Genomic DNA, 9565 nt, shown 5'->3' with positions numbered 1-9565 from the left:
TGAAAAACCCACAGAAAACCATGGATGCCGTCCATGAAAGCCTTCAACTTCACAATTTATCCAATTTTTGCAAATTGGCCCCTAAATCCTATGGTTCAGCTATCTGCAAGACTACAAATGCTTCTGTATTGGGTCTCCAGTATGCAGTGGGCACACATGACAAGTTCATGGGCTTCTGAGCAGGTGGTTCTGGAGGACACCACAGCTCACAATATCATGTTCTGAATATTAGAGAAGGTTTCAGGTGGCATCTTTTTCAGTTGCTCACCAATGCTACAAGCTTTGGCTTGTAGCATGTCTTCTTACTCTGGTAGATGGTGTTTTGGCTCTGCAACCATGGTTCATAGCTCTCTTCCATCCGGAACTGTAGGGTGAGACTGCTAGTGGAGACAGCCACTGAGGGCTTTCCAGTAAGATGATGGTTACTATGTACACTTCTTGAAGTGGAGAAAGATCTGGCTACCTATATAATCATTGTCTGCTGCATCTTCCACAACATATGTGAAATGGGATGGGATGTACCCTTGAAAAGGAACCCAGCACTACCAACATGAGTTGCAGAGGAGGACACCATACCAGTTCATTATGGGCTACAGGAGTACACTCCTCCCTATGACCTCTAATCCCAAGATCAGAAAGTAAAAGACATCAGGAGATAAAATTTGCTCAGCAATTGCTCAGTACATATTGGGAGCATTAGTCCCACCTCCCCCATGGTTTCTACTAATGAAATACCTGTTCCAGCATTTCTCTGCCCCAAATTAGCCCTGTGCTACCCTCCACTTCACTGTCTGCACCTTCAAGTGCCTCAATGTCTTGCCCATGCCTTCCTCCTCATTTCCTTTTAGACTTTTGCCCGAGTTCGGTAACTAAGTTCACCACTTGTGCTCTTCTCTCACCACCAATAAAATAACTATTTCAGTTTAGTACCTGTTGTGTGAATGGCATTATTTTGATGTGTCACATTCTCCAGTTTAGGTCAACAATACAATCCCATATTTTATAGTTAAAGCATCTTCTAATCTACCTACAAAAAAGTATGTTGTTGTTAACTACCATAAAGTCAGATTTGTCTTATAGTGTCTCTGTAAATGAGATGGAGCTTCTTGTTTTCAATAGCCTTGCAAACTCAGGGCCATCTTTGAGTCAATCCATCTGTATTGTGGTCTTTCTCTTCTCCTACTGGATTCCTTTGTTTCCTACAGTGTTTCCTACACACCATGGCATTGCCTTTCTGTAGGCATAGAATTGTAAACTCATGTGAATTGACAGTCTATGCTGATAGCAGTATTGCTGCTGATATGGTTTTCAAAGTAAGACAGGCTTTTAATGAGGAGCCAGACAGCTACTGGGCAAAGCAGTAGTGGGTGATGACGCTGGTGGAGGATCCCTCAGAGACAACAGCTGTGGCATTTTAGCTAACTCTTAGTACGGTGCAGAAGAAGACATCAGTAAACTGCTTCAATGTCTTTTACTGTGAAAATCTAGAAAAAAAGTAGAACAGAAACTCAAAAGTTGTTTTTGGTACCATATTCAAATTCTATTCTTTTCAATAACTACAGTGGATCTTATGTTCAGAGAAATAGCAGTACAGTTGGCCTTTCTTATTATACACGGATTTTTTATACACGGATTCAAGCATACACGGTTTGAAAATGTTCAAAAAAGGTATAAATTTCAAATATCAAACTGTGATTTTCCATTTTTTATAAGGGATACCATTTTATTATTTCATTATATTGAATGGGACTTGAGCATACACAGATTTTGTTATACACGGGGGATCTTGGAACCAAACCCCAGCGTATAATGAGGATCTACTGTATAGCCTTAACGGAAGTCAAACCAGTATTTTACCTTGTAGTTAAACTGAATGTGGCTAGATCTCATTGGGGAAGCAGCTCAATTACAAATATTGCAATTGCATTACTATCCAACTCTATGGATAGCAATATGGATCCCAGCTCAGTACTATGCTTCTGTGATTCTATCTAAAAATGGGACCACAATGAGATTATAAAATCATGATTCTAAAAATGACCTAGCTGTACTACAGAATATTATACTTCATGCTTATATTTACAGTGCACCCTTACTTTACGCGGGGGTTCCGTTCCGTAAGGCAAATAGTACGTATGCTCAAACCCCATTGGCTATAATGGGTCTCATGCATGACGTGCGGTGCGGTGCACACGCCATTCATTCTCCCACTGTGTGGCTTTTAGCATAAGATGAAAGCCACATAAAATGTTCCCACGTATGACGTGGGCGCACTGTAAATATATGCCTCTGACAAAAGAGAGTTTTGTCTATGAAGCTTACAGTGTTCTCCAGAGGCATACTCCAACCACCACACCATGCTGGCTTCTATAATGTAATACTTATATAATTACTACTGTATATACTCATATATAAGTCCAGAAATTTAGATTTAAAAATTGACTCAAAAACAAGCAAGAGTTTAATCTGCCCTGGAAGCACTGACCTCCTTCTACTCTCTCATCCACCCAGTCTTTTGTATGAGCACAAATATGTCTGTTGGAATTTTGCAAGTTCTTTGCCATTGTTTTCTTTTGTTTCATCCTTTACATCCTTCATTATATGCCTCTAACTTTTACCCTTGACTTATCCATGGGATATATCAAAATACATAATTTTGGCCCCCAAACCTGCCTTCGACTTATAAATGAGATCAACTTATAGTTGAGTATATCTGGTAATTCACTAATATAATTTGTCATGTCTACCAGCATCTAATTCTGGATTTTCCCAAATTCAACTTCATAATAGTAAATGTGCAAGAGTCATAGGACTTTCTTCCCTTCCTCACCCTGCAGCCCTTTGTATCATTTGAAAATCTGCTGCAGAGAGTTTGCAGAGCAGGTTTAGAGGGTGTGCATTGGGAGAGGGAATCACCTTCCGCTTTCAAGGCAACTGACAGAAATAGTTCTGTCAGCAGAATGATAGTGTTGGATTGCACACAGTGTATAGAATCATTCTGTCTCAAAGCATAAACATCAACCATATTTAGTGCATAAGAATTCTTTGGCCTTCCTAGTACTGAAATTCATACATAATAACAGAATAAGGATCCTACTGTATCAGAAGGATTCCACCTAGCATCCTTTTTCCAATGGTGCTTAAATCTGTCACCAAATAAAGTTCCACTGCCATTTTAAAAGAGTCCCCCTAGCACTTTGATTTGGAATGCCTAGAAAAGTAGGATAAACTAAGACTTCACTAAGTCCTAGTTTTCCTGCCAAAGTCCTTTGCAGTTCTCCTGTCTACTCCATAGTGTTAACTAACTGGTCCCAAGTGAACGTTGTTTGTGTAATTATTCTTTCTGTTCTTGTAACAAGCCTTGTAACAATGGGAAAATCCCTCTCAACACTGAGGAGCTATTTAGTTTTATCATAATTAACCACTGCCCTGGTGGTGCTGTGGTTAAATGCCTGTACTGCAGCCATTCACTCAAAACCACAAGGTTGTGAGTTCAAGACCAGCAAAAGGGCCCAAGCTCAGGCTTGCATCCTTCTGAGGTCGCTAAAATGAGTACCCAGACTGTTGGGGGCAAATTAGCTTACTTGCTAATTAGCTTACTTGCTGTTCACCGCTATGATCCTTGGAATAGCGGTATATAAATAAAACAAATTATTATTATTATTATTATTAAGAAGCATTGGTAGTCCTATGCACTATTAATTTGTCTAACAAGTTTTAAGAATAAAAAACTTGTTAGCCATTAGTAAAACCAGTGGCAATAAATGCCATCAATTAATTATGCCTTTTAAGAAGGTAAGAAGAATTTTGGAAGAATTAAAGTTCAGAGATGATAAGAGTTCAAATTGTTCAGCAAATCTGGAGGGCACCAGATTGAAGAAAGGATATATCCTGCAATTTCTTTCAGTTAACTCAGTGTGACATACATGGGTCACTACTCCACTAAAATGGAAAGGAATTGTTTTATTTATTGATTTATATACTGCACTTGTTCCAGTATGGGACCCAAAGCAGATAATGCAGCCTGTTAAGGTCCCAGGCCTCTCTTAGAAAATATAAAAATATTTTCAGCCCTCAAATGGAGAACTACTGTCTCAAAAGACTCCGTGTGATCCAATTCTTCATTTAAAAGCTATTTTGGATACCTTTTCTGGACCTGAAATAGTTTAGTTTCCCTTCTGGCCTTCTCACTTAAAAAGGATGGGGGAGTATATGACTCACAGAGCCTGGGAGTGGTTTGCAAAATGAGGCAGGTATGCCCCAGTCCAAACCCTCTGTGGTTGCCCACCCCTGATTTAGAACCTCTACATCAATATCTTGTTCAATCAAATAGAAATATAGACACAAATGTAAGGAAGGGACAAAATTAGTAAAATACAGAATAGCTAAACAAAATTTCATTTAGAATCGATTGCATTTACTTGGAATTCTTCAGTATGAGAGTTTACATTCCTAAATTCACAATTGAGATGGTTATTTCTTGCACTACAGCTCTCAGAAATCCCCTGCCAGAATGGCAATGATTAAAAAAAATTCATTTTTACAAGGCCAGAATCAAGCAGGGTACAGAACACCAGCCACACACAGAAGAGTCCCTATCTGCCTTGTTCCTAAAAAAGGCAGCATGGATAGAATTGGTCTGTGTGGCAACCAGAACAAAAATACAAGGCAAACCTAAAAGGAAAATCAAACAAACAAAGAGATCAACAAAAGCCAGGGTGCAGTCCTGGTAGTGACATCTGTGTCATCCAGTCCCGGAACTCCATTCTCTACGTGTCCAGGGTAAATAAAATATTTACACTTCAAAAACTGTGAAAAGTCAACTGACTTCCTGTACAAACACACATCACAGAATTGAAACACAGATAGTTTTGTAATGCCAGAGACCTGTGGGACACAGTGCTGTTGAAAGCAATGAGAGTAAGACTGAGGCTGCTGCTACACTGCAGGAATAAAACAGTTTGATACCACTATAACCGCCCAGGTTCAATCCTATGGATTTCTGGGATTTGTAGTTTGATGGGCCAAAAACTACAAACCCCAGAATACATAACATTCACTCATGGCAGTTAAAGTAGTGTCAAACTGTGTTATTTCTGCATCGTGACAGCAGTCTGAGTAAGTTATGGGTAGATCTGAGTTTCCACTTTTCTAGCTTTGCAGAGAGTGAGACACTGAAAATAATTCACATCTAAAAGTCTTACATTTGCTGTGTTTGCATTCGTTTCGCAATTTTGCCTGTTTCATTGGATGCCTAGACTGTATTTCTAAATGCTCTGAAGGTTTAAGCTATTGCCATGCTAGTGTTTTAGTGACTGAATAAAAATTGAATGGGAGTCAAAATTCTTATTTGGGGGCAACACTCTCATTTTGTCCCTCTCCCCCATGGCTTTACCTCTGTTTATACTTTCCGCCATCATTCAAAGCTCCAAGGTTTGCAGTTACATAGGGAGAAGGGAATGGTTTTGGCAAACGATATGAAACCAGAGCCCTTTCGCGTTAGCCACATGGAGCAACCTCCTCACGGTTGTAATTTCAACTTGCTATTATGACCTAAAGGCATGAGATCTTGGAAGCTAAGCTGGGAGAGATGTGGTTAGCACATGGATGGGAGACTGACAATTAATAACAGGTGCTGTGGGTTATATTTCAGAGGAAGAAAATGGCAAAACCACCTCTGAGTATTCCTTACCTAAGAAAACACTATAAAATTCATGGGGTTGCCATAAATCAACAGGTAACTTGAAGGTGTATGTGTGCGCGCACACACACATTATGCTGCAAACAGCATGTGTAAAGCAATAGCTGTTTTCCTTCAGGGTTTTGTTCTTTTCCTGTTTGAAGCGGGGAGTCAAAACAAGACTTTTACTCTGAATGGGGAAACAACAGCTGTATTTTCAAGACAGAGAAACTGTGTTGGTTACATGGGCGGAGAGGGGGAGAGCTGACAACTACTCAAAACAGATGTTCTATTTAGTATGAACATCTGTTTTCTGACTCTGGGTGTTTGTGTCTTAAGGAATACCCATGATTTTACACCCACAAACATTCCCATGCACATGGGGCATTTTTATGGCCTGTAATACACAGGAATTCTCATGAGGTAAAAAAAATATCCCACTTGATGAAAGTGTTTTTTGTTGTTGTTGGTTTTGGTCTGTTCAGATTAAGGTAAAAGGCTGATTAATAACAGCAAACCCAAACCACATGTTACCCTTCTCCAAAAGCTCATTCTGATATAACGTGCTTAATTTGCAGCTAAAAGGAAGAAGGAAATGTATCTGGACAAGACAATTTCAAAATCTGGATGTCTTTGAAGAAATGGCTGCTTTGGATGGAGTTGCCCACCAACAAAAGCTCTTAAGGCATGGACACTGTGTAAACCAAGGCTGCTACTTCAAAAACTACCAGGCTGGATGTGTCACTGATATGACTTGCACAGTGTAAGTCAAGTTGACATATTCAACAATAAAATCCACAAGCTGTAAGCAGGGTGGAGGGGTGGGGGGTGGGATATATATAAAAGAATATATATATTCATCCATTAAGAAGCCAAGCTCTTCCTCCAGTTGATCTGCCTTGGTCCAGGCCTCGGAGGTGGAGAAGAACTGCTGGACCTGATCCCATTCCCCACCATCACTCCCCTCTCCTTTTGTGTCATGTCTTCTTAGATTGTAAGCCTGAGGGCAGGGAACCGTCTAACTAAAAGATTGTATGTACAGCGCTGTGTAAATTTACAGCGCTTTATACATAAAAGTTAATAATAATAATAATAATAATAAATCTCAGGGCCTGACATAAATCCCTCCTTTAACAGGAGGCTCTCATAGGAGAAGGCAAACTTTCAGGCACCCTGATCCTAGGCTGATGAAACTGTGCACCCAAGTCTATACAGTCTAGAAATAAGAGCGGGGGCATTGGATCTTTTAAGGTGGCCGGTCATGTTGATCTTAAAGAAAATTCTGTACAAGTCAAAATGGGAAAAAGAATCAATCCTCCTAACAAGCTTTCAGCAAAAAAGGGAATGAACCCCAGAGTGTATCCATTAAAGACAACAGGACTTGAGTTGGTCACAACAAATATAAATCCTGTTGACTTTGATGGGTTTCTTCTAAGTACAACTGAGTCTAGATGCAACCCAGTGTAATTTAGTGCATCACTTATCACATGAAAGGAGATTTTTATTTGATTCAAACAGTGGCCTCTTAAACAGAAATCAGTCTAATAAAAGACAACTTTCTATTTGTGTAGACAGATCTTGTAGCACCTTTGAGACTAACTGAAAGAAAGAAGTTGGCAGCATGAGCTTCAGTAGACTAAAGTCTACTTCCCCAGATGCATTTCTCTTTGTGATTTAATATATTGTTGTTGTTACGTGTTCTTTCAAATCATTTACAGCAATAAGATTTATTCAGAGGGGGTTTGCCTTCACTTATCCAAAGTCACCCAATGGGTTTGCATATCTGAATGGAGATTCAAAACCTTGTCTCCCAATATCCTAGTTCACCACGCAAACCACTACACCACACTGGCTCCATTTTAATATATATCTTATTTGAATTTTTTAGATGATAGGTGGAAAGCTGGAAACATTGCAGTTCTAGATTCTTGGACACATTTTTGAATTTACTGTTCTCTGGTTTCAAATTAGAAGAGCTGTATATAATGAAGGTAATATAAACTCAGAGGCACTCTTCGCTATTTTTCCCCATGCTACAGAACAGTTTTTCAGTATTGAATCAAGTTTGGGGTTGACCTTTAAGAAAACCTGGTAGCTATCTAATAAAATGATTTATCTCTTTCTGAAGCATGGGGTAAATATATGGTGCCTGTGTGGAATGACCAATAAATACGTAAGATCTTTGTGCTTGCTTTCTAAAAACAAGAGAAGATGGAGTCCAGTCTGCCAGGAAAACCATGATAATTTCATCTCAACAAAATTAGATGAAGCAGATACAGAGTATACTTCTTTCATCATGAGTGACTAATTTCCTTTATGTCTGGGGACTGAGTTATTCAGAGGCAGCCATGTTAGTCTACTGCAGCTTAAAAAGGAAATGGGGAGGGCAAAGTAACAAAGAATCTAGAAACACCTAATTGGTTTATTTTGAGTGTTTGTATGTATCACTCAGTGGGCCTGAGGTAGTGGATTAAAATCCATGAAAGCTCATGCTAAAATAAACCAGTGGTCCTTAAAGGTACTGCTAAATTCTCTTCCCTCCCTTTCCTTTTTATTCTGGATATGCTTTACAGTGGTTTCCATGTGTCCCTTATTATAAGCAATGGCCTTTATTTAAGGGCTGGGAAGCTTGCCCTTTATAGGACTGGCAGGTGTAAATGTTAATATGTTAAGGCTGTGTGGAGGATGTTGTAATTTAATGGGACAGTAGGTCCTTGGTATCCGCTGGGGTTTGGTTCCAGGAGGCCCCTCTCCCCTCCAGGGATACCAAAATTGTAATGCTCAAGTCCCATTAAATACAATGGCATAATAAAATGGTGACCCTTGTATAAAATGGCAACAACGTTTGATTTTTGGAACACACACACACACACACACACACACAGTATTTTCAAGCCATGGATGCTGAAATCTGTGGATAAAGAATCCATGGATATGGAAGGCTAACTCTGTGATTTTATGCCACAACTATTGCCATTACGTTCCGTGATGTGTGATATATGGGAATTATGATTTATGAGTATCATTACATAAGGATTCTGTACTGTGTGGTAAGAGGGCTAGGGTGACACCCTGAGTTACCAACCCAAGTGATGCTTATGAATTCTGCCTGTTCCCTATTGCTGTTCTGAAGACCTGGCAACATTCATTCTTTGCTGTTATTGATGGAGACCAATGCAGGATTGTGTCCCTGCTCAAGATGCACACACAGGGTGGCCAGAGGTCCTCTTTTTCTGGGACACATCTTACATTTCAACTTTCTGTCCAGGAGGAATTCCCAAATGTCCTCCATTTGCAGCATGACCAAGAAGCATGGGTTTACATTTACATTACTGCTCCAAAAGGAGGTTGAAATGGAGGGTGTTTGGGGGGCTTTTCCTTGGTCATGTCCCCCATTTTTTTTTAATGTCCTCCATTTCAACTTCCCTTTGGAGCATGACTCAGAAGCATGGATTTACATTTCTATATGGGGTGTTCTGGTGTTTTTCTTTGGTCATAACCCCCATATTTATTTTTTTCAATGTCCTCCATCTCAACCTTCTTTTGAGGCATGGCTAAACATTTCTAGGGGTGTTGGGGGGGGTTCTTTGGTCATGTCCCCCATATATATATATATATATATATATATGGAATGTCCTCCATCTCAACCTTGTTTTGGGGCATGACTAACATTTCTAGGGGTGTTTTGGGGGTTTTTCTCGGTCATGTCCCCCATATATATTGTTTTAAAGTTCTCCATCTCAATCTTCCTTTGGGGCATGACTTGCCTTTCTAGGGGTATTGGGGGGGTGAGTCTTTTCTTTGGTCATGTCCTCCATTTTTCTGGCATGCCCTCCAGTCCAGGAGGAATTCGGAAACGTCCTCCACATTAGAGTAGGACTTTTC

The sequence above is a fragment of the Sceloporus occidentalis genome, unplaced genomic scaffold (assembly GCF_023333645.1).
Source record: "Sceloporus occidentalis isolate IW3139 unplaced genomic scaffold, rSceOcc1.0.p SCAF_4, whole genome shotgun sequence".
Classification (NCBI taxonomy): Eukaryota; Metazoa; Chordata; class Lepidosauria; order Squamata; family Phrynosomatidae; genus Sceloporus; species Sceloporus occidentalis.
This window is presented reverse-complemented; position numbering follows the sequence as displayed.